Raw genomic sequence first — 24,973 nt, 5'->3', positions numbered from 1 at the left:
TGAAGTGGCTGGTGAGTGTACTTATTGTATTGTGTGAGTAAATGTTCGACATGGTGGCAATATCTGAACAGTAACAGAACAATTTTTTACCTGTAATATGATACCTTTATATGATACTGCGAAGTGGTTTGAGAGGGATGTTACTTTTGAAGATTGCCTGTTCAGTATAAAATATTCATTACATTGCATCAAATACATAAATAAAATATTTGTTTTTTGTGTGGTATTTGAAGTTGAAAGAATATTTACCTCTGCTGAAGTTCATCTGAAATCAAAGCAAGAGAAAACAGACCATTTTCCCTATGCCTATTAGGGCCCCTGGGGCAGATGCTACGTTTACAGAAATAGATTATTTCTCCTTCAACCTGGTACAGATTGTTTAGCTGGGGGAAAATGGCTTCAAAAATGTCCACATTATGATTTCTGCTGCTTTTTCTTTTGAGGAAATCTATTAATGTAAGGTTGTTATGTATTGTAAGAATATATTAAATTAGTTTCCTCCCTCAACAAGCATTCCCCCAGTTTTATTATTATCCAATCATATAGCCATGCACTTAGCTGTAACATTTTGTAAACTAAAAATATGCAATATACACTTCTGGAACTGATGCAAATCGCTTTTGTATGGATATCACTTCAGAGTGTGTGTGCATTCAGACAGGTGGTTGTACAGCTCATGTTATACCTGCTTGGGACAGTGATGGAACCAGTGCCCACAACATGAATCACACAGATGGACCACTGCAAAGTTTGGAAGTCATGTAGACCCATTACACACCCATGCACACACAAAATAAAGAATGAGAGCAGATTATCCACATTAGCAGTGTAACCAAAACTCTCGCACCTGTTCATGAGGAATAGAAAAATGAGCAGAGAAGACATTCAGGCTAGATGCCTCTTGACTTATGCATGGTTTTTATAAGTGATGGTGCTGTGCTCACGGCTTGGAATAATTGTAAAATGAGCAAGTCTTGTTATAGCAGCCATCCAATGCGTTTTACCATTGACATTTCTCATTGGTGTATCATTTATGCGAAGCAAAGCTGGAGCACATCCAGTAACAGATACGAGCTTGCCTATTCAGGGATGCATATCATTTGAAGCAAGCACTGAAGTCTTCAATATTTTAGAAGATCTAGACTTTTGAAAATTTTCACTTGATTTTTTGCAGTCAACCTGAGATGTGCCGGGTGTATCGGTGTATGTTTTTGCATGTGTGTGTATTTTGTAAGTGCATATTTAAGGAAGTGCCACACAGATGCTGTCCTCAGTCTCACCTCCTGTCTCTTCTCCCTCTTTGTGAATGGTATCCTTGAGTTTCACCTCTTGTGTAAGTGTGTAGTCTGTCCTTTTTCCAGTCCTTCCTCTTTGTTGTATAGAGGAGGTCGTATGCCTCAGGACAACCCTCTCTCCTAAAAACTATGTTCATATATTACCAATTTCCAACAGCAAATTTGCTATGAAGTAAATGTTATGCCACCTGAAATCTGTTTTTTATGACTTATGACTTGATTGGCATAATAAGGAAGCATTGTTAACATATCACCTTTTTTGTGATAATATACCATTATGATGTCAAATGTCTGTATTAGACATGGTCAGAGTTCCAAAACATGAGGTGAATATATGTAAAAGTTCTGCCTGACAGTCAAAAGCCAGGGCCTCAGCCTGCTCTCAACACTCCATTTGCAAAGTTACATCTACTTCCTCCTCATGATTACATCACATTGTTTGTGCATGCCCACAGACTGCTGTCTGCTCTGTAGCCTTTGTTGCTATTGTTGTTCCATTGGTTGTTTGCGTTGTCCATGCACATATTTCAGATCGGATTCAGGCTCAGACATGTACGGATGTGACAATGATTTTATTGAACATGCATGATGAAATGAAAATGTGAAAAGTCTTTGGCGATTAGACCCCGTCATGTCATCAAAGTGATAAGGGGGAAGTTAAGGCATGAGTAAAATAGGATATCCCCCAGTGGAATCTAGACACTGGTGGTGGTGATGAATATGGGAATATTGGGAGGATTAGAAGAGGAGCGGGCTTCTGGTGATCTAGGAGCTGCCACTGACATGATGGCGTGGAGGTGAATGGGGTGGAGGAGGGTCGCAATGATTCGCACTGAAATGACAGCTGACGACAGAGAGAAAAACAGATTTAATTTTTTTGTTAATTAAAAGTAACGGCCCTAATCAGCTGATACAAGAGCATGAGAAGTGGTGGGAGAGAGAGGAATGAGAAGGAATAAATGAGTAATAGATAGTCTGCTCGAATTTACATGCTCCTTGTGGCTAATCAGAAGGGGGGCTTTAAAGACACAGGAGCTAAACAGCCTGTTTCAGACAGGCTGAACTGAGGGGCTGTGTAAAAGTATGAGATAAACACAGAGTTTTTGATGTGTAAATCATGAAATTATATTGCAGTAGAGCCCCAGAATAAAAATATAGTGTGCATGATACTGTATGTCCCCTTTGATCAATTTATTTTTTAAGTCACAACATGTTGATATTGGACATATCAGTAAAATGTTTAGTGACAACATATTTTGTTTGTTTTCCTCTGATATTCGTTCTTGAAATACAATATCTGCTCATAGCAACAAAAGCATTATGATTTTTTTTTTTTTTTTATGGTTATGTTTCACAGCACTTGGTTATTGAATATTTTCCTATTAAAGGTGTTGTATTGTGTTGTTGTGTAGTCAGTGTCTTGGCATTCATGTTTGGTTTTCAGCCAAAGAAATATGTATTTTACTTGAGATACAATTCACAAATTCTTATTATTGCTTATATTGCTACAAATAAAAAAAAGTAAATATTTTGGGTTCTCAAGAATGAAGTAATATAATCCACCTGAAAAGTGCTATCAATCTTTGACTTGTCTTTCTGGCAAAGGTCCCTGCTCCAAATCTAAAACGCTATTGTGATTGCTCATTTAAAACTAAACCAATAACAGATTTTCCAGAATGAGCATCGTATTTCATCATATTCCATCTGTGTTGCATTCAACAGCGGAAATGAGCTGTCAAGGCTGTTTCTGTTGAGAAGAGAATAGCCCACACCTCCCTCAAATCCCATTTGGAATCCTCAAGAAAGGTTGCAGTAAAGAGCTTCTCCATTCCCTCCCTACATGTACGTGCTGCCGATAATGATGGAGATGAGAAGTGTCGAGGCGATCTTCCCACCCTCCCCCGGCAGAATTAGCATTAGCATAATGGGCTTTTTAACACAGCAGCTTACCTGCCACAAGGCCCTGTGGAAGCTATAGCTGCCCAGGGCCATTAGTGGCTAACTGGCAGTGAGCCATGCTCACCTTTCAATTCAAAACAGAGGGCAGCAGATGGGGTGGTACGCAAAAGAAAGAGGTCATCAATTTTTCATGCAGAGAGGGAGTCTATCAATTTAGAGGAAAAGAAAACAGGATAATGAAAGAAACGGAGCATTAGAGGCAAGAGACGGAAATTCATACTTAAATCCTAAACATAATGGAGATCAATTTTTCTTTAGCCTTTAGGTGGCAATTGCTGGAGCCAGTGGCTTTTTAATTATAAATATTCTCAGGGAGAAAGCTTTGAAGACAGATGGAAGATATAGAAACAATTTTCACTTGCGATGTAAACGTAGTCAGTATAATCCTCAATAAAACAACACATTATTCAGCAATCATTTTACCTAAACAAACAAATTAATTGTTGCATTGTTTGTCTTTTTTGTTTCATCATTTCAAAAATAGCTGGACGTATACGCAATATGAAGCAAAAGGCAGTTTGTAAAAAACTGAGATACTTGTAATGAAAGCTTCCATCTTAACATAAGAATAAACACATCCGTGGAACTTCAGAACAATGGAGTGAGCAATCATCAGAGTTTGGTAATGTTTGGTTAGGTCAGTCTAGACAGCAACTGACACATCTGACCATTTACGTGTTACTTTGTTGATTGTGGTTGCCTGGCCTTATGTTTGTTGTTTTTGCATGCTGGTTGTGCAGTTGACAGACTATGAATGTTTCTTGTTCTCACAACTCTCCTGAGAACTACTACTACTTGTATTTTTTCATTACAAATGATATCAGCTTAACAATTTGAATGAAAATTTGAATCTTTGAAAAATGTATAGAATATCTTAGTATTTGGTATGTCCCCCTTTTGCTTTAATGACAACATGCACTTGAGCTGGCATGGACTCCACAAGTTTGTGCAAAACCTGATGACCCATGTTGTCTCAGCATGATTTGACGATGTTCCAAAGAGCTTCTTGTGATGTCACAGAATACTTGGCTTTCTTAGTCTTCAAGTGCCCCCATAAATGTTCAGTAGGGTTGAGGGCAGTAACTGTGAAGGAAAGTCCATAACATTCAGGACTCCTTGGTCTTCTTTGGTCTTCAACTAGTTCTTGCAAAGCTTTAAGGTATGTTTGGGGTCATGATCCTGCTGCATTATGAATCCTTCTCCACAAAGATGCAAACCATAGGGTACAGCATGTCAGAGTGGTACTTCCCCTTGTTCAGGGGGGAGTCAATTCGGTGCAGGTGTCCAACTTCAGAGTAGACAAAAAACCCCTAGTTTTTAATATTCCCACCACCATGTTTCACTGTCAGTCTGATACACTGCAGTATCATTCATTCTCCTGTTCGTCTCCTTACATTCTGTTACAACCATAAATCTCAAACTTGGATTCATCAGTAAATAGGACTTTTTTTTCAGTCATCCACTGTGAAATGCTGGTATTTCTTAGCCCACCCCAAGCATTTGGTCTTTTTTCCCCACCTGAGAAGTGGTTTAGAAACTGCTACTCGTCCTCTGAGACCACTACAAGACAGCTTTCTTTTGACAGTTCTTTTGCTGATTTGAGTCTTGCGTTCTTTATTTAGCAAATTCTGTATCTGTGATCAAGTTGCTTTTCTATCTCCCAGGGAGCTAAGCTTGATGTATTGATCTTCTGATGGTGTGGTCACTTTTGGTCTGCCTGATCCTGCTTTGGATACAACTGATCACGTTTCTGCAAAGCGTTTTAGAGTTCCATGCACTGCTCCCTTAAAAACATTTAGTATCACCATGATTTAACACTGAGAAAGCTTTTCTTAGAATAATGATTTGACTTCTGACACTTTCACTTAGTTCTGATGCCATGTTTCCCACTATTACAATGCTACTTAGTAAGCAATGATCTGCTGGAAACTTGAGGCACAGCCATATTTTTTAATAGGTGAGCACTGGCTGTAAGTTAGCAAGAGTTATTGAACGAGCCTCTGATGAGTAGATCAAATCCACCTGAGTGTCATCTGAACGCATGCTTCAATGGAAGGGATACAACTCAAGGAGGTCCAACCTTTTCTACACAGGAGTTAAGTTGGTCAATGCCACAAATTCGCTTGAATTTGATTTCTGACCTAGAAATACTACTGAATCTTAAATATTTATTCTTCATTTTACATGTCATAACTTATTGTGTTTTAAAATGTTTCTGAATTCTCAAACTTTCTGATTATTTCCAGGTTTATGTGAAAATATTAGAGATTTTCAATGTGGTCTCAGACTTTTGGACCCCACTGTACATGGGTCAGAAAAAGCCAAAATTATTTGCAAGCCTCAGCAAGAAAATTGAATAAATAAAAGAAGCTAAAGAGAAAGCAAAGCAGCTAGAATCATATTTAGGTCAGCAAGGTTAGTGAATTGACAGATGACAAAACACTTTCTGCCACAGCAAAGAATTTCTCCTCCATGTTGAGCAATGTAGCAGACTGCAGTTGAGGGCAAGCCAATGAAGCCTGGTGCTCTAGAAATATGTAAAGCGACAGGGTACAAAACTGCCCAAAGGCTTAACCTTGTAAAAAAAAATTCAGTGTTTCTGTCTCTTCGAGTAGTTGGTGACTGTGTGTGTGTGTGTGTGTGTGTGTGTGTGTGTGTGTGTGTGTGTGTACGCATATATTGTTGATATAAATAAAACCACAGGTTTCCTGTGTGGTGCTGGTTATATGTATCCTTAAATTAAATCTGCACACCAGTCATAGCTTTACCTTCCCTTGACATTCACCTTTTTTTGGTATTTCTATACTTTTCACAAAAACAACATTTCCACAGGCACTCTCTCAGCTCAGCTCACGACACCAGCTCTGCTGTATTTTTTTTCTCTCTCTTGTCATATATGGACAGTGAAATGTAACATTTATTTTTAGCCTTTATTTCAGAGGTGCCATCCCCAACAGATAATGAGAGCCTGGTGCTCATTACCGTCAGTGGAAGATAGTGACCTGTCACGAATGGGTGAGACAAATGTTGAGCAGCCCCCACTGTCTCCCAAATGAAAATAATTACACTCCAGAGCCCCCTCACCTTGTTCTCATTATTCACTGAGTGCAAGGTTCGACATAGGCACAAGGGATATAAAATAGAAATTACACAACAATACAGACAGGATATGTACAATACCATCTTTTTGCCATTTTGTTGGTCTGTTTAAAGAATTTGGGGATTAATGCAGTGACAAGGGCTGAAAGAAAAAAGAGATGGAAATATGTGTCAGAGAGAATAAGCAAGAGGCAAACAAAGTGAAAATAATGTGGAAAAAGCAGTTTGTTTTCAAATTTGGTGTGCATAAGCTGATAACAGTTTTTCACACTATCTTTCAGAGGTAATCACACATAATTAGAAAGACTGTAGACGTGTTGTTTGCCACCAAATACCCTATGAATTATGTTAGTGTATGCACAAAAAAAGTTTATATCACAGATTAACTTTCTTTTTTTCCAGCATATCAGACAGAATGTTTATATTGCAAGTATCTGAAAAATGTCCACTGTCGGTGTTTTTCAAATGGTTATTCTTACATTGTACTGCAATACTTTAGGATAACTACCAGGTTAAGTTAAAGGGGACATATCATGCACATTTCCAGATCCATATTTTTATTCTGGGGCTCTACTGGAATGCAATAAAATGCCCAGCAATTTCCTAAAACAGTCAGGCACCGCAGCTTTTAGCTTGGAGCAGGAGTTGTTGAAGGCTTTGTATGTTGTATGGGGATTAATACACGTTGACTGTGCTAGTCAGTATTAAGGGCAGCAGGACACTGTATATGGTATTGGCCCAATTAAACTACAGTGCCCACTTATGTTAATGCAGGACCATGTGCAACTTTGTGGTTCAATTATGTGTTTTTAACAGTTCTGGACAATAATAAGCTATACCAGGGTTGGTTATACAGACAATACTTCTTAGTAGGATAAATTCATTGTAAGTTTTGTCCTTGATGTGTTGAAGTATCAAAAATATAGAATATCGTCAGCTTTATTCATCTAGGTAAAGGTTCATGGCTAAATAGTAACATGGTCAATTCTCAGCAGGATTCCTGTCTTGAAAGCAATCTCCATATATTGAGTTTTCACTTCATTATACTGACTCCCTGCACTGGAACAGAACATTACCACTGATTGTAAATCACTAATGCTAAATTGTTGCATATACATTTAATGTAATTAATAGGGTGAGACATATTGCCATCTTAGATAGTAAACACAGTGTATACTGCCAAAAGGGACCTACGAGGTGTCTATTCATCTGTTAGTCTAAACCACACGAGTGGTGGTCATTATATTTGAAATAATATCCAGGACATAAAATTAATCATCTTCATAAAAAAGCCTTTTTACTTATTTACTACTGTGTAATAAGCTCAGGCTTCTGAAATCCCCTTTAAGTACAATGTTGTACCTCTGTAGTACAAAAAATTACACTGTAAATACACACAATTCATACACAATATACCACAATGTTCATGATAGCTAATACATCTTAATATAGAAGCAAAAATTTCACATGAATATATTCAATATTATTTTATTACCATACCTAAGTTAAAATGAATACATGGATGCCAGTCTAAAAGGAAATGATCTTCGCCACCAACTTCTCCAAAGTGACAGTGTAATTTCCTGTATTACTGTAGGAATGAGATTTTTGCACTGATGGCTCATAAGGTGTGGTCCTATGAAATATACTCCAAAAAGGTGGTTACATTAACAGAATCTGATAGTGGCTTAATTGCTCATAATCACTGAAGAATTGCTAATGGATGGATAGATATAAGATATCAATCATGTTTTAAGATTCAATATATAGTGTACCCATTCATCTATTTTATTAACTGCTTATTCTGCTCAGGGTCACAGGAGACTGGAGCCTTATCATGTACATGTTAGGTAAGAGGCAGCATATACTGTACACAGGTTTATAGCAAAATGGGCCACAATATACAGCAGTAAATACATTCTTAAAATAGTTGGCGACCTTAATCTTAAGTATTTATGCATTGAACCTCTTGCAAGGTTCAAGGGCATTACCAACATTGAATAAAATGAACATACAGTCCTTGCTCTTGTCTTTAACAACAAATGGTAGCAACAAATAATTTTAATATAGAAACCCTGTTCCCATTCAAAATCTGTCAAGGGAAACATTGATGCCTCCAGAAAGAAAAGGAAAAGACAGTAAAAAGAAATGACAAACCATCTCAAACCTCCATCAGCTATTTTCCAAGACACTCTCCCGAGCAAAGTGAAGTTCAGCATCAAATATTGAGCACCTTTCTGAAGAAGTGGATATTTTTTGCCACCATTAGAACCACCTAAGTGGCAAAGGTCAAACCACATTAAGAACCATGCCTGCCCTTATGCTGTCACTGAAATTTTTCTTTTAAGAAAATGCACCTGTCTTGTGTCCCTTGAATGTAAAAAGGATTACAATCCCTTGGGACTGAAACCTTTTGTCTCTTACCCTCCAATTCAGCTGTCAGAAGCTGAGAGAATCATTTATTCTGAGTGAAAAAGAGGCCCTCAACTGAGTGTCAGAGAATCATTACATATTAAGCAAAAACTCCATTGATTATTGATTGCAGATCTTTTTGCACTTATATGTATTTAATGTCTAAAGAACTTTAAGTGTGCAGATTCTGGGTTATTGTAGCTCTTGAGAGATTCACTCTGATGTTTCAAGTGCCACTTTCTTTGTAGGTTGTAAACATAAGACATAGTTAAAACAGAATTTTATCATTCAGAGGTAAAATCCATATTTCGGGATCAATCCTCACATATGGCCTACCAATGACCGGGATTTAGCTTAGTTTGCCCAATGGCCAGTTTGTGCCTGAAAGTCTGTAAGCTATTTAGCTTGCAGCTAATGTTGTCAGATCTATAGCTTGCTAACAGTACTGTATTTTGCAAAGTACAGTCTCATCTTTGGTGCAACCAAAAAGGTTCCTTACCAGTTTGCAAAGAAAGTGCAACTGCTTCCAGGAAGGTTAACTACCTCGGACAGCAAGTAAACAGACACTGAGATCTGCTTGAAGTGCGAGCTGGAGGCAGTAAGAGAAATAGTTCCCTCCTGCCATTCTGGCTCAGACACCTGTCCTGAGCCAGATTAATTGGCTCAGGACAGGTTAAAGTGCATGCACTCAGTGACATAGAGAGAGAGAGGTATGACAGCATGGCCACTCTCCATTTGCCATTCCATGCATTTTATAGCTTGGTCTGAATGTTTTAGGCAAAGTGAAGCTGATATTTATACATAGCTGAATACACTGTGTGAAACCTGTGTGTGCCAATAGATGTGTGGAAATACCTTTGTCTCTCTGTGCTAGCAAGCCCTGTTAAAAACCAATCAGGTGGCTCTGTGGTACATTTATTGACACTGAGTGGGAGATTGTCTTTGGCTTTACCACAAGGCATTATAGACTAACTTCAAGGACAATTCAACCTTGGTTAAAGAGCCAGGTCAATTGTCCAAGGTCTCTTCAATGATTACAGTTACATACAGTTTTTGTATGTGGCCGGGCACAAAGCAAGTTTTTTCTGCAGACAAATAGGTGATTCAAAGTGCTTTACACAAGGCAAAGAAGTGAATGAAAACACAATGAAGGGGGAAATGAAATTAACTGAAGTAATAGACAAAACGGGGAGCCCTGGTAACCTGCTGGGTAATACACATACCACTTTGCTGTTCAATTCTGGCCACAGACCTCTCTATCCCTTTTTCCTATCTTTCTGCACTCACCTGTCAAATAGAGGCAAAAATGCAAAAAAAAAAGAAAAAAGAAAAGAAATCTTTAAAAATAAATAATAGACAAAAAATGTTTGGTGCAGTTACAGTGCAGTAATATTTTGCACAATATTTATTAAATAAAACTGCATGAACATTTTGCTTTCAAACCAAGTGTAATCTTTCTGCAGAAAGAGAAATCTTGACCATTGTAAAGCATCATGCAACTGAGTGTGAGAATGTTAATTATGTGCTGTAGCACAGTATTCCTCTAAGAATACCTTTACTTGACACTAACGACTCTTATAAAAAAGGATTGTCAATTGCCAATTGTGACTGCAGAGACAGGCAGACGCACCTTTACGTGAGGCCTGACTAAATTCTGACTAAATTACCCCTGTATTTGCTTTGCCCTTCTTCCACAAATCTAATTTATGTGACAGGACCAAGCAAGCTGTGATTTGTAATTAAACTATAGACTGGAATATAATTGGTATTTCCTTGCATGACAAGCATGCCAGCCATAGCCATCATCCAAAGTGAGCAGATGGGTGAATCCTGAGCTAATTTGTCATAATTTTGCACAACAAATCATCTAATACAGGAAAAAAAGAAGCAGTTGGTTATTTGATGTCTATCTATCTGTCTATTTATCTATCTGTATCTATATATATGTATGTATGTATGTATGTATGTGTGACCCTAAATAAGTTTCTAATTCTGGTTTTAATTTTTATCCACATTGGCAGAGTCTCATTGAAACTAACCAAACTTCTGTTTTTTTGTTTGTCGGTTTGCATATTTAGACATTAGCTCTCTTGAGACATCTCTCAAGAAACTGAATTTATGTCACAGGGGATTTAAATGGCTGATTTACTAGCATGTGAGCTTTATAAATGCTTCCATCATTTGGTTATTTGCAGACATCCCACATTATGCACCATACCTGGTATGGGACATATCTGAAATGCCATTTTGCTTGCTTTGACATTTTCTTGCAAATGTACCTAATTCATGATCCCACCACCACTGCATACAGTTCCACCGTGACCTTTTCCCTAAACCTATAGACACTGCACATGACATCTACCCTTTGCCTTACAGGTGGTGAGCCAACAAAGGTATTTTTCCCGTGTTACTTTGCCAGGCTGTTTCCAGCAAAGCTACAGGGATTATATGGTCCTAAGAGCACACCTGTGTACTCTAACCCCCATAGCTCCAAGACTGGGCCCCAGTGTCCCTTTTCTGGGCAATATTATCTTTCTTTCTTCTAAACTGAACATAAATCAACATTCAATTCAATTCACTTTGATTTTTATTGACATTACACACTGTGCAGGCACATATGCAATGAAAGGAGGGCTGCAGCTTCACCAAAACAGTGCAGGGGAAGGGGGGTGAGGGGTGAAGAGATTGCTCCCAGGTTCACAGAGGTACCCAACCCCCTCCAACTAAATAATGTGGTAGAGAGGATATTGATAAATACAAACTACTACTCCTTTGCAAAGAGAAGAGCCAGATGAGGTGGTTCAGAGAGAGGATGCCTTGGGAATGATCTGCAAGCAGGAGACCACAAGGCAGACCCTGAACACATTGACATCACCCTGCTGGCCTGGGAGGAACTTTGCTTAGCAGTCTACCAAAACGACCCAGACCTAGTTACTGTGCATCTGGGTCATTGTGTGCCGCATGGCGGAATTACTGTATATTTGCAGAAAATGTCCTCCAAACAACTCTTCTTCCTGGATAATCTGGTGGAAATTGTGGGGGGAATGAAAATTAGGCTACTCCACTGCAACCCTGACCAGGACAAACAACTCTAAAATGGGTGGATGGGTAGATGTCCTTAATTCCTTAAGAGTGCAATGGGCTTAATTTTGTGCAATACGATGAAATCTTGGCAACAAGGTCCCTCTAATATGCGCACAGAAACAGCCACACAACGCAAGTAAAATCATTCATAAAAAAATACATTCAAAAAGGGACAAAGATGCACAATGTGTGAAGCCAGATATTCTACAAAGAAAGTTGCATGCATTTTCACAAAACCTACCAGTGGGATGCTAGATACTTACAATTAATGAGAAGAGGAGAGGAGAAGACGTTTGTTTTTCAAGGTTTAGCAGGGTTGTTGCTTTGAAATTATTCCAAATATTTCAATGGAATGAGAGTATTATCTGTTGTGTTTACAGTCAAAACTGAACTATGAGATTTTATTCACAGGGAACAGTTTTTACAAGACCGAGAATAACCTGTTTACAAAATTAACAGAATATGCCTGCAAGTCTGTTAAACTCGCTCCACCTGTCACTACACACCTCTGTAGTTTGTCATGTCCGGTATTATCCTAGAAACAATGTAAAGCAGGACTTTACATACTTGGGTCATCGCATATCCTGATGTACCTGGGTTCATCTATATTACATTCACAGCCATTGCTCTTCCTCCTCTATCAGGACTTGAAGTCCACTGCACATTTCCATCCTTTGATGGGAATGTAACTTCCCATTCAGCATCTCTTGCAACATTTGACTCTTTTTGGATCATTTGATTCATCCTCATCAATTGAATGATAGTTTGGATCGTGTTCCTTTTTTTTTGTCTGCTGTTTCTGACACTTATTCTTCTTCAAGACTGTTTTTATTCTCATCAGTGTCTTGATCAGGAATGCAGTCAAGAGCGTCTTCCAAAGTGACTCCTTTACTGAATGTACTGTTGCATAATAAAATATGTCAAAATAAAATATATGTTTGGATGACCTTAGGATGACCTTAATGCTGTTCTGGCCCAAATATATATATATTTTGGAAATGATGTTTAAAAAAGTTGGGGTTGTACGTATAGTCGAGAATTAGACAATTGTTTTCATGTTCACAAGATCAGATATTCTTTTTCAATGGAGAGAGTAGCAGTGTAACTGTTTGTAGTCTTAATTTTGCTAGGCTGTTTTGTCCCTAGTCTGTTTATATTGTGTCTTTTAGAGTTAGTCAGCTCTAAAACTTGTTTCATTAGCCCAGTTAAACATGCAGGACTTTCTGAGGGCTCGTGTAATGTGTTTTTTCTGCCAAGGAGGACATAAGTTCATGACAAGTGAAAACAAGTCACAATTGTATCCCGACATTTTTACGTGGACTGAATCATCCATCAAGCAGCCAAGAATTACCACTGTCACAGATGATGAGGAGCTCAAAATGACTGAAATGCTACCTGTCAAAGAAAATCATTTTTAACCACTTTGAAGAGCCAGACAGGAGAGTGTATGACTGACAGGCAAACTACATAAATGTGGGGTTTACAATATGCTTTAATGGTGTTATTTTACTTTTATGTGAGAAAAGACTTCGAGGATGAGAACTATCTTCTCTTTGGATTAATATTATCTCAGGGAAACTTTCCCAGCGGGACTAGTGCAAAAGTGTGTTGTATCTGCAAAAAGGCTTTTTCTAAAAACAAGTGTTGGGAAAGGGAGGTTTGTCTTATAATCAGGGTCATCTTATATTTGGTCGGTACATACATTTCCTATGGTTGGTAATTTTTGACTGGAAACACAATAGATGTATTTGAATATGTCTCTAATATAAAGTGAAAATGGTTATGATTCATTTAATGTGTCTAAATGCTGTAGACTGACAAATTTATGAGGCCATAAAGCTATCAGATGAAATAATATATAGTTGAATATATACAGTTGAAGATTTTGACCAAATATGACACAATGGTTAAATTTAGAAAATATAAGTTTGATGTTCTCCCAATGCAACCCTGAGTCTGTACCACTGGCTAAATTGTAATTGTCTGAATAACCAGCCAGTCCAATATACACTATATATGGAGCATATCGTTAGTTCGGGTCAGTTTAAGTTAGTTCATATCACCCTTGTTTCATCTGACTGGCCTCAGCTGTTTTCAATATGCTTCATAATCACTGACCCATCCACAGCCGTGTGGCTGGTAACCTCCAATCACATTCATGCAGGGGTACACCAGACATTTTACACACTGTCATAGTTCACTCAGCCGATTACGCTCTTGCCATCATATTTTGCTGCTGCAGCTCCCTCCACCACCCCAGCCTCCTCCTATTGTGGTATGTCATATTTTAACATTTAACATTCATGTATATTTATTAGGGGGATTAGCTCTCTAAGTAGAATACTTGTCACTGCTTGGATTCTTTGAGAGCTCCCTCAAACAGCAGAGCCTTTTCTGCCAAATACCATATAAATATAAAAATATAAAAAATACTGTAACATTTGCTATCAATGATCATTCCTTGACCCAAGTGTCTCTTACTGAAATACACATTCTGTATATTCATACATACATGGGTTCATGGGCAACAAAACACTCTTAATGATTGTTCACCAGCCTCCACTCTTCTAGGAAGGCTTTCCACAAGAGTTTGGAACTTGGCAGCCATTCAACCACAAGAGCATCAGTGAAGTAGAGTACAGATAGGTCAGTTATATTCTTCCACACCAAGTGGAAAAACCATTACTGTATGGACCTTGCTCTGTGCATTTGGTCACTGTCATGTTGAAACAGGAAGGTTCTTTTATTATATGCTGTGGCAACAATGAAAATATATATAGTATAATATGCAGTACATTGACCTTGGATTTTTAATTTTGAGTGACATTGATCTTTTCCAGCCATAAAAACTATAACCTTGAAAAATCACCTTTTAAAACATCTTTTTTGGTAGCACTAAGACTGCATTGCCAATTGATGACAAATTTATCACATCTGGGGCATCCCTAGACAGTTTCTTTCTAAACTTTACTCTGTGGTTTATTTTAATTTCAGACTAACTTGACAGTGTGACAAAGAGGTCATTAGCTGTCAAAGATAAGCCTTCTGTGGCTAATCCAAACCTTGTTGTGTAGTGACAGTTACTCTTCTTGATGCTACTTTCTCTGATATTTATCCATAATTTCAGGGATTGCTCTAAAACATAGAAAAAGAAATAAGACAATATTTTTAAAGCCTGGCTCCTGCCTGTTGGTAGTTAGTTTATCCAGATTTTGACATCTTTTTAGTATTCTGACCCTTTTTCTGTAAATGGTTCATTTTCAGTTATTGAACCAACAGTATGAGTGTCTAAAAGGATGTGAGCTCTCATCATTGCTTTCTATTTTTACTTCAGTAAAGAGTTTTCTCTTTTTCTATCTTGTCATTTTAGAAATAACACTCCCCTCGTTTTATCATTGTGGCAAACAGGAATAAAATCCAACTATTCAGAAGGATGCCTGCAACACCAATACAATGTGTCACATGGAACGCTGCTGAAATAAAATATTGTATTATTCATGCCATGGGCATATCAGTATTATCCCCACTAACTCTGATTTAAAATATTCATTTAGGCAGAGGGAAAAGTTAATTTAGGTAACTTGGATAAATGGGCACACAGGATGTCTTTGAAAATCACTCTTTTTCCTCATGGACCTGATAGACAAACAGAATCTTCACCAAAACTGAATAGAATAGGCTGAATAAACACTTTTTGTATTGTCCAAAAAGTAGTCAGAAAAGAAATATGGGGAGCTGAATACAATTGTTACATACCATTAATTAAAGGTGGGCATGCATAATCTGTATTTTAAATACAACTAAAAGGTTAACCCCACTACCAACGTAAATATGGTGGTGATAAAAACAATAAAGCTGCTGTAGTTGTTTGATAAAAATGTATTTGTGTACCACTAAATATTTGTCTTTAATTCCCATACCAAATACTGGAAACAATACTTAAAAAAATCCTAAACAAGATGAAGTAAAGTAAAGTAGCAACTTCAGACCTCAGCCTGAAGCAAGTGCAGGAAATGACAGTAATAAAACAAGACCAGACTAGATCAAACTACTAAGAGCTTTTCTTAGTGAATAGAAAGTTAGCCTATGTTAAAAAAAAGTTAAAAATGAGAAAGCACAAAAAGGCAAAATGACTAATGATGTTTTTTTTGATTAAGGCTTTTTCTGTTATCACACAATAGGTAAGGTTAGGTTTGTAGGGCTAAAATCACTGTCTCATTTTCAGTTTCTACTCATTCTACACCCAGAAGGCATACAAAACATAACATTTGTGAGTTGTTTGGAAGGTGTATGTAGATGAAATGTATCTCATTGAATATTAAAAAGTCAAATTTCATAAAATTTGGAAGGCAGGAAGTATGCTAGGGTCTATGCTAGTGTGTCAATAAATGGAGTAGAAAGTTTCCAAGTTTTCAACACTTGTTTCTTACTTGTTATTTGTTTTCTTTGGCTGATGATATATTACATTACAACATTGATTTTATTTGTAACAAAACTTTTCATCATGCTGGGATCATCAGCAAACTAAAAATGTTGATGAATGTGTTTATTAACTGTATTATTCAATTATTTATCCCTACTTGATGTGTGGTAGTATTGATTGGGCCAATACCCCTCTAATCTCTATGAGCTTCATGTACTGTAAAAAAGATACATAAGACTGGCAACTTTCTCTTAGCAGGCCTCTGTCCCCTGTTCAGGAAACTCAACATTTTATTCAGTATATGACATAAATATTCATTCATATGTGTCTTTATATATATAAATATATCTTATTGCCACTTTCTCTTCCATCACCATTTAGTAACTGCTTCAGATGTAAATTAATTCCCATAATACAAGACAGGTAGTCCATCTTTGCCTTCTTTTTATAAAACAAAACATGAGCAGTATTCCTTCAGGTACTGTGGTGTACAGATTACTCATTATCACGGGCCCATTTTGGATAATTTAACATTTTTCATTTTTCATTTGTTGGCCCATTGCTATGTTTCTTTTGCCTTTTTTATATGTTAGTTTAGTTTTTATTTTAACAAATGAGATATAACACATTCATTTGTAAGCTTTAGAGGTGCTGGCACTGTTGGACAGAGCAAGGCTAGCTGTTTCCCCCCTGTTCCCAGTACCAGATACTGGCTGTAGCTTCAGCTCTCTCTTTAACTTTTTGCAAAAAAAAGTGAATAACCATTTTTCCCAAAATGAACTATTTCTCAGGACAGGTTCTAAGTCTCACTTAAAACAATAGTAAGGTGCCCAAAAGAACATTGAAACAGACTTTTCTTATCATAATCATCCCTCCTGTTCATATTGGCTATTAGAGGATCCTTTCATAATGCACTTACAATGTAAGAGATGGGAGCCAAAATCTTTAAGCCTCCTTCTGGGCAAAAATTTATTAAAAAGTTTATCTGAAGCTAACATGAAGCTTCGTCATCCAAATAAGTGAAGCTCAACAGGGAAACACTGTCTGAGGAAACACAAAGGGGGAATTTTATGCTAAAAAGACTGTAAATGTTGCTGATATCCACTTGATATGAATAACTCAGACTGCTGGAGAAGCTTCATATAAGCTTCAGATAAACCTTTAAATGCATTTTTGCAAAAAATGGGCACAAACTGTTTGTTTTGGCCCCCATCACTTACATTGAAAGCACATTTGAAGGGGATCTTTTAATAGTCAGTATGAACCAGAGGAATAATTACAGCAAGGAAAACCTCTTCCAGTGTTGAAAATTTGTGAACCTATTCTTTAAGTAACTAGGCGCATGTGTATTATCATAATATGAGAGCTAAGGCACTCCTTCTCTTGAGTAACACTCTTTTGACTGAAATCTCAAAACTTAAATGTATTGTCAGTTGTGAAGAATCACCACTGTACACCATAAAGCCACAAGCCCTGGCAGAAGTATGTTGTTGTCCTCTCAGCCAGGCAGTAATATAGCGCGGCCATGCTTTTGCATCATCCAAAAAACGATATGTGGAGCATGTTAATGATCCAGCACTTGAAAAATGGTGAAAAATGACCACAAACTGTGTGACATATAGTGCACATAGTACGTTAATTGTAGCACAGCCCTCCAGAAACATCTTATACAATACATGGATCTTGCAAACAGTAAAATGTGAATTTCATACCACTGAAAATAGCAGCACATTCTGATGGCTTTGTGGAGTGGGACATGTGACTGCATGTGGAACCATAGGTTTAAAAAATAAGCTGTTTGTTTTGTCATAGTGTTGCTGCAGAGCTATCCTGCTGTCCTCCAGTGTGTTTTTAAATACATTAGAAAAGCAGACCTAAGAATTACTGTCAATGACTTTGTGAGGTGACTGGTGTTAACATCAGTTTCTGACAGAAGCAACTCTATGCTGTTCGGACATGTCTGTGTCAGGTATTAGATTAGTCTCCTCGCCAACCCCTTTAGACAAGAGTGTGTTTGTTCCTGCTGTAATGCTGTTATCTCCCTTTCTTTCCCTCTTCTAATCTGGACACCTAACAGACACGCAAGTAAGCGGTTCTGACAAGGGCTGTGCACAAATTGAATTTTTCTTCCCCTATCCCTTTCGATTTATAATTCTCTCTCTCGACCCACAAGCAAACTCAATTTCTGACCCTTTAGACAAAAGGCTCAGATAAAGCAATTAGTTTGTGATTCTGTGTGAGCTCCTGGCTTGACCGACCTGACAGGGAGTGTGAAGCACTAAAAGCGGCACAAACTGAGGCAATGACGGTCACTGGCAGACAAATTCAGCTCTACAGAGATGAACTCAGAGTCACTGGCGACAAAGAGATTCAGCCTCTCAATAGAGCTCAATATGAAGGTGAACATAACTATAAAAGCATCCAGGCCAGAGAACCCATTCAATATGTCTCATCTGTGTGTCTTTGATCACTGCAATTTCCTCACTTGGCTTTTCTTTTTTCTTGCCCTAACAGGAAATGCTTTTATTTTACTGCACTTTCCAACTCTCAGGTGACAATCTGTCAGAGCTAAAAGGCAGTCTTATATGAGGTCAGGACTTTGAGATGAAATACACAAAGCTGATGCATATGTGTATTTGGGCTTTCTTTCAAGTGAGATGCTAAAGTACAATGAGGTGGGCACATATAAAGTAGACAGTATATTATTTTATTAGGGCGGTCAATCGATTAGTTAATCACAAATTAATCACAGATTTTTTATGTATTCAAAATTTACCATAAAGGGACATTTTTCAAGTGTCCGAAATCAATTAACAACACAAAACAATGACAAAGATGATTAGAAACCCCAAAAATATGCTCAAATAATAACTTATAGCAAACTCAAGCTCAACAGGCAACAGATGGGCACACTGGCCAGCTAAATTTTCCATTACTTCAGTACTGATTAAAAGTCACTCCCTGGATGCCTCACTTCAAAAGCAAATCACACAATGCAATCGTGTCCAACCTCACATGGTAAAAATAAAGACTCACAAAAAACATCCCCTTGTGCTATGGGATGGAAACAGGATAATTCAAAATAAAACAAACAATAAATAACGTGAGCAGGAAGCAGTGTGAAAGGAGTATAAGACAGAAAATTACTTTCGCTCTTTGGTCATCATTCAGGTTGTGTATCTTTGATAACGTGGTGGCTCTCGATGGCAATTCAAGTGCAGTCGTGCGTGATCCATGTGATCCAAATTATTTCATGCAGACCCTCATCCCCCACAATGGCTGCAAGCTGTAGCTAACCGTTTAGTTTTGCTGTTGAAAGCTTGCTGCTTGAAGGTTTGTCCATGGGTTTCACTTGCACACTGTCAAGCATGGTTTGCTGCAAGCTTGATGGTTTGGGGCTAACGAGGCTGTCTGAATTTGCATTAGCTGTGTGCTTCACTAGAAAATGGTATTTAAGACTAGATGTACTCCAGTGGTAACTCAGTTCTCGACAGTAACTACAAATAAGTTAGGTTTTGTCAACAGACCTATCTGACAGGGCTTTGAAGCTGAACTTTCCAGTCAAAATATCTTTTTCTTTATCCATTGTTCCCTGCTAGTTGCCATCAGTGACTGTATATAGATAAGATGGACGACACGTCTCCACTTCCTACCACTAAGCAAAAGTGAAGCCAAAATATCTTGTTTACGGGAGCTGCCATCCTGCTTGTGTGATGTCATTTGGAGCCAGAGTCTGCACAGCAGAGTCGGGCCTGACGGAGGTTTGAGAGCAGCTGTCAATTGTGACCCCACACCCCCTTTTTATATTGTCAAATAATTAATTAAAAACAAACTTATCAGAAAAATTATAAAATGTTTGGGGAAAAAAAATTTGATGTACTTTGATTTTTAGTTTGGCTCATGTCCCATCCACTAACATGGAGGGGGCAGGACATTTGACCTATACTGCAGTCAGCCACCAGGGCTTCACTTTTGGGGAGCTGTCATGAGGGCCATATTTATATACAGTCAATGGCTGCCATCTGACAGAACAGAACCTTCTGCCTGGAGTGTGGATCAGACAATAGACTGACAATCTAAATCCCCATAACAGAACCTGCATTAATGGTGTCAAACAAAAGATTGTAGTGTTAAAATGAATTAACTCATTATCGCATTAACTTTGACAGCCCTGTATTCTCTACATCTTCGAACAAAGAGTTTGAAAAGAAATTTATCTTTGAAAATTTTGACTTTTCAGACTATTCAAAGATTCTCAGATTCTTCAGTTTTTTAAAGTTTTGATACATACTTTGTTATATTAATTTTAGTGCTGATATTTTTAAGATACTTTTAAGTAGAATTTTAAATATGCCACGTTTTGTATAAATATAATTCCACCCAGATTACATTTTTAATGTATTTCAATTGGTAGAAGAATATCCACTCTATCAAAACAATATCCAGTTGTAACGACTAAAGCATGATAACATATTTTTATTGTTATGTTTAGGCATTCAAAGCACTTGGTTAAAGGTGCTCTGTGGATTTTTCATAGATATGTTTACATTCAATGTTATTCATCAAAATGCATTGTGTGTATCCTTTGTGAAAGAAAATTGAATAGTAGGTTATCATTTTATAATCTTTTGTATATATGTTACAAATGTTTTCAAACTAAAGAGTCAATGTTTGTTATCAAGTGAATGTGATGTAATGTCGTTGTCATTTTGGGGATACATGTTGGTGAAGAAATCCTACTCCTAGGCTAGTTGAACTCTTGAACCTGTTTCTTTCTGAGGATTGCTTGCTGACCTCTGGGGTTAGCTAGAGATATCTTTGTCTTAAAACTATGAGTCCTAAGCCTGTTTTAGAGACCATACTTGTTTGTAAGACGGTGTGATGGTTTGTGGAAGTGTCCATTTAGGGACCAGACTGTTTTTAGCTTTGCTTCTGGAGAGGTATAAAGCTGTCTAGATTGGGTTCACAATAATCAGAGAGAGGGCTGGCTTTAGGGAAAGTGCCAGCTGAACAACATGCTTTCTCTCCAAAAATACAAGATGATTGTATTTTTGTTTGTGTTTGGACATTTGTATAATTGTTACTGATGATGTGATGGATCGTACAGTGTCTAAAACTGCTTCAACAAGTAACAATGTTTAATGCTTTCTTTATGTCTCCATGTGCCTCTTTCTCAAGAAAATTTCCACAACACCTTCAAGTCTGACAAATGTTAAATGCATTATCTTCCTAATAAAGCGTTTGCAAATATGATTTTAAAAAATACTTTACATCATGCATTGTTTATATCTGTGTTTGCTAGCTTGCAGTTTTCTCTTTCCTTGTCTTTGTTGGCCCATTGCTACATTTCTTTGAGTGTTACAGTTGGCAGCTGCTCAAAAACTTTGAAGGTGAAGGAGAAATCATGGTCTTGGTTTAGTATTGAAAAAGTTGACAGTGACTTGAAGCACAACGTGTTTACTTTATTAACATTTAACCAGAACCATGATCCTTCCCTCACTGTAACCACAATGTTTTCAGTGCTGAAACCTAACACCATACATGACTCAGGATGCAAACCCAAGCAGGTCATCCTATTATTAAGAGAACTGATTAAACTCCAATAAACTTAAAGGATAGTTTCACAATTTTCCAGTCTGTCTTAAAACAACAGTCAGGTGCCCATATGAACACTGAAAGAGGTTTTCCGTACTGTCATAATTCCACTGGCTTCAAATGCGCTTTCAATGTGAGTGATGGGGGCCAAAATCCACAGTGTGTCCACACATAGAACATAAACAAAAATCAATTGTATTTAAGCATGTTTTACAGCTGGGGTCTCTGTAACTGCAAACAGAAGTAAAGCATCTTTTTTCTTTAGTGGACTAAAACATGTCATTAGCTCAAAATCATGCAATTGCAAATAAGCAATTAAACAAATAATCCATTCTCATAAAATGAACCAAGCATCAAGCTGAAAAAACAATATTCATCCAATTAAGTATGTTTGTTGAGCTGTTAAAGAGGGCCTGTGGTATCCAGGACCCCAAACAGAACTGGGTTGAAATTTTTTTAATTTGGGTTGCCAGCACCATAGTCATTCATTTGCTTTGTAATATCCAGTGCCCCTCCTTTCCAAATACCACTGAATGAGCAAAAGCTCTTATTAGAGGTACTGAAAAGTAAAGGAACAGGCTATTTGCACTTTGGACAGTTTTTAAAGTCACCCTGGCCATATCTCCAGCGTAAGAATTCAATTTGGCCATTGCAGGAGAAAACTGAAAACCGTAAAGGAGGATTTAGAGTGAAATACATGGCATGGGGGATTCGTTAAGAAATAAAGTTATCTTGGAGTCTGGCTGGGGAGATATAAATGTGGCAGAACTGATGAGGTTCTGAGTCATTATCTTCTAGGTGATAGCATGGTTTTTTCAATGCATTTTTTCTAACCTCTTATCACTATAATTGCCTTAAGGATTTTTTTTTTTCGTTGTCTTCATTGGCTTCAATTTTGTAGTGTCAGGAAGGTATTTCTAATCATTTTTCTATAAAATGATGCTACATTTTACACAGGTTTCAATGATGGTTGAAGCTTGTTACCCTATATGGTGCAGTGATATAATAATGTGTTTGGTTGTAACAGCGGGAGAGCATTCTGTGTCATAAGATAAATGACTGTGATTAAATAATGAACTTTCTGACTCTTTAACCGGGTTAGCGTCAGTGTCACTGTTCATTGCAGTCAGGAGGAAACATCCATGCAGACGTTGGCAATTGATCTACACAGTACAAATCCTGCTGGTTCTGTGCTATCTGCCCTGCCACAAATGAGAGTCAAAAGGATGGGCCGAGGGCCATGCTGTGTCCCCTGCCAGAGATTCAGGCCTTGAACAGAGAGATATCATGAATGAACAGAGGCACTCTATGATGACCCATTCGCACAGTTCCAAGAACTAGCACCAATAATTCGCTGACCTGACAAATAGTGTTTTTTTTGTACATTTTTGTGTGATTAAAATTATGTGATTGTTCATCTGTCTTTTTTGTCTTTTAACAAACTAAAGTGGCATTCATGCCACCAAAAGGCATACTGTATAAACTGTTTATGTTGCTCTGTGGCCAACAGTCTATACACGGGGAGTCTCCAGAGATGCACGCTGATATTGAATCACTATGCTTACTCAGCTGGGGAGAGCACAATAGCCAAATCCCTGGAGGTGGAATATCAGGCCTGCAGTCAAGCAGCACTTTGTTAACACATAACAGGAAATATGTGCTGAGTAGAGGTCTGCTACTTTGATATTTTGCTGTCATGCTACACATGCATGTCATGCTGGGAAGTCTACTTGCAAAAACAGTAATAAGTACAATACAATGCAATAGGCACAGTATATTAAAAATATTTGACCTTTCAACTATAAGGTTCCTCTGAAATCAAAATGAGCTCACTTAATTATTCTTTAGCAACTTTTTATCATTCATTGTTAATGGCTCTGTAATATAATTTTTTAAAAGTGGATAATCACCTAATTAGCTTGCTTGCAAATGTTATGTCATGTTATTTTTAGCCAGTAATTAAATAAAATGTTGCTACTTAAACTATCTTAAAGCTCCTTTATACTCATAGTTCATAGTTCACTGACAGGTGTTTTTACTTATGCTGCCTGATAAGGGCTCTTCTCAAGACTGTGTAGGTGTGTGCGCAGCCTGTGCTTGATTGACATCTGACGCTCCTGTTGGCTTTGTTGCACCTGTTAGAATGGAACAGTTTTCATAGAAATCACATAATTTCCAGCATGGTACACCCTTTTTTAACCTAGACTAGACTAAAGGTCTAATTAGCTAGAGTAATTATAGATGACTAAATGGGTGCACAGGGCCTTTAACAGCAAAATATGAATGTGTCTGAGTATCCGATAAATGCTATAGAGAAATTAAGCCACTTTTTCAAAGATGCATGGCCCTCCCCTGCATTCTCTTTTGACCATCCCCTTGACATAGACAAAAACTGCAAAACCCTTCTTCCAAAATCTTAAAATAATATAACAGCATCAGTACAACTCTTGTGATAACTAAAAGAGCCCAAATGACAAAAAAAATAAGATGGTTTACCTTGATTTGATTTAAACATTTATATTGTAAGAAGTTTCACAATTTTCTTAATGCTCAATTTAAAAGTGAAATAACGGCCAAATATGAGGCAAGATATAGCAAAAATCTCTATCTTTGTGCCAAGAATAAAAATTAGGCTACTGCTGTCAGTGACTGCGTTGACATGCACACAGGTATCCTGGTTTTGAGTCTTATCTTGGTTTTGATCATAATCGAGGTATGGCATTTACATGGAACATGAGAAACTTGGTTATTCATATTCCTGCATACATGATTCTAACAGTATCCAGGTTTCTGATCATCTGTGTCCAGTTGTGTCTATATTTTTCGCCATCTCAGCCACTGTGTTCTTTACCAGTAAAGAATGTTCAGAAACCTGGATAAGATGTTTACATGTGACAGTATCCTGGTTTCTATTGGAGTACTCCAGGTAGCATATCCTGGTTTTTCAAAACCGGGATAATGCCTTATGTAGATTTCTGAAACCAGGATAAGGCGTTTACATGTGCAAAACATAACCAGGAAACTCCAAAAATCTGATCATAACTAGGATACTGACTAAGTGAGCTGGGCAAAGTGCAGTTGCGGTGAGGGTGCTTAGGGGCTTGAG

This window comes from Thunnus albacares, chromosome 11 (genome assembly GCF_914725855.1).
Source record: "Thunnus albacares chromosome 11, fThuAlb1.1, whole genome shotgun sequence".
In the NCBI taxonomy this organism is placed as follows: domain Eukaryota; kingdom Metazoa; phylum Chordata; class Actinopteri; order Scombriformes; family Scombridae; genus Thunnus; species Thunnus albacares.
The sequence above is the reverse complement of the archived record's forward strand: the minus strand, read 5'-3'. Positions refer to the sequence as shown.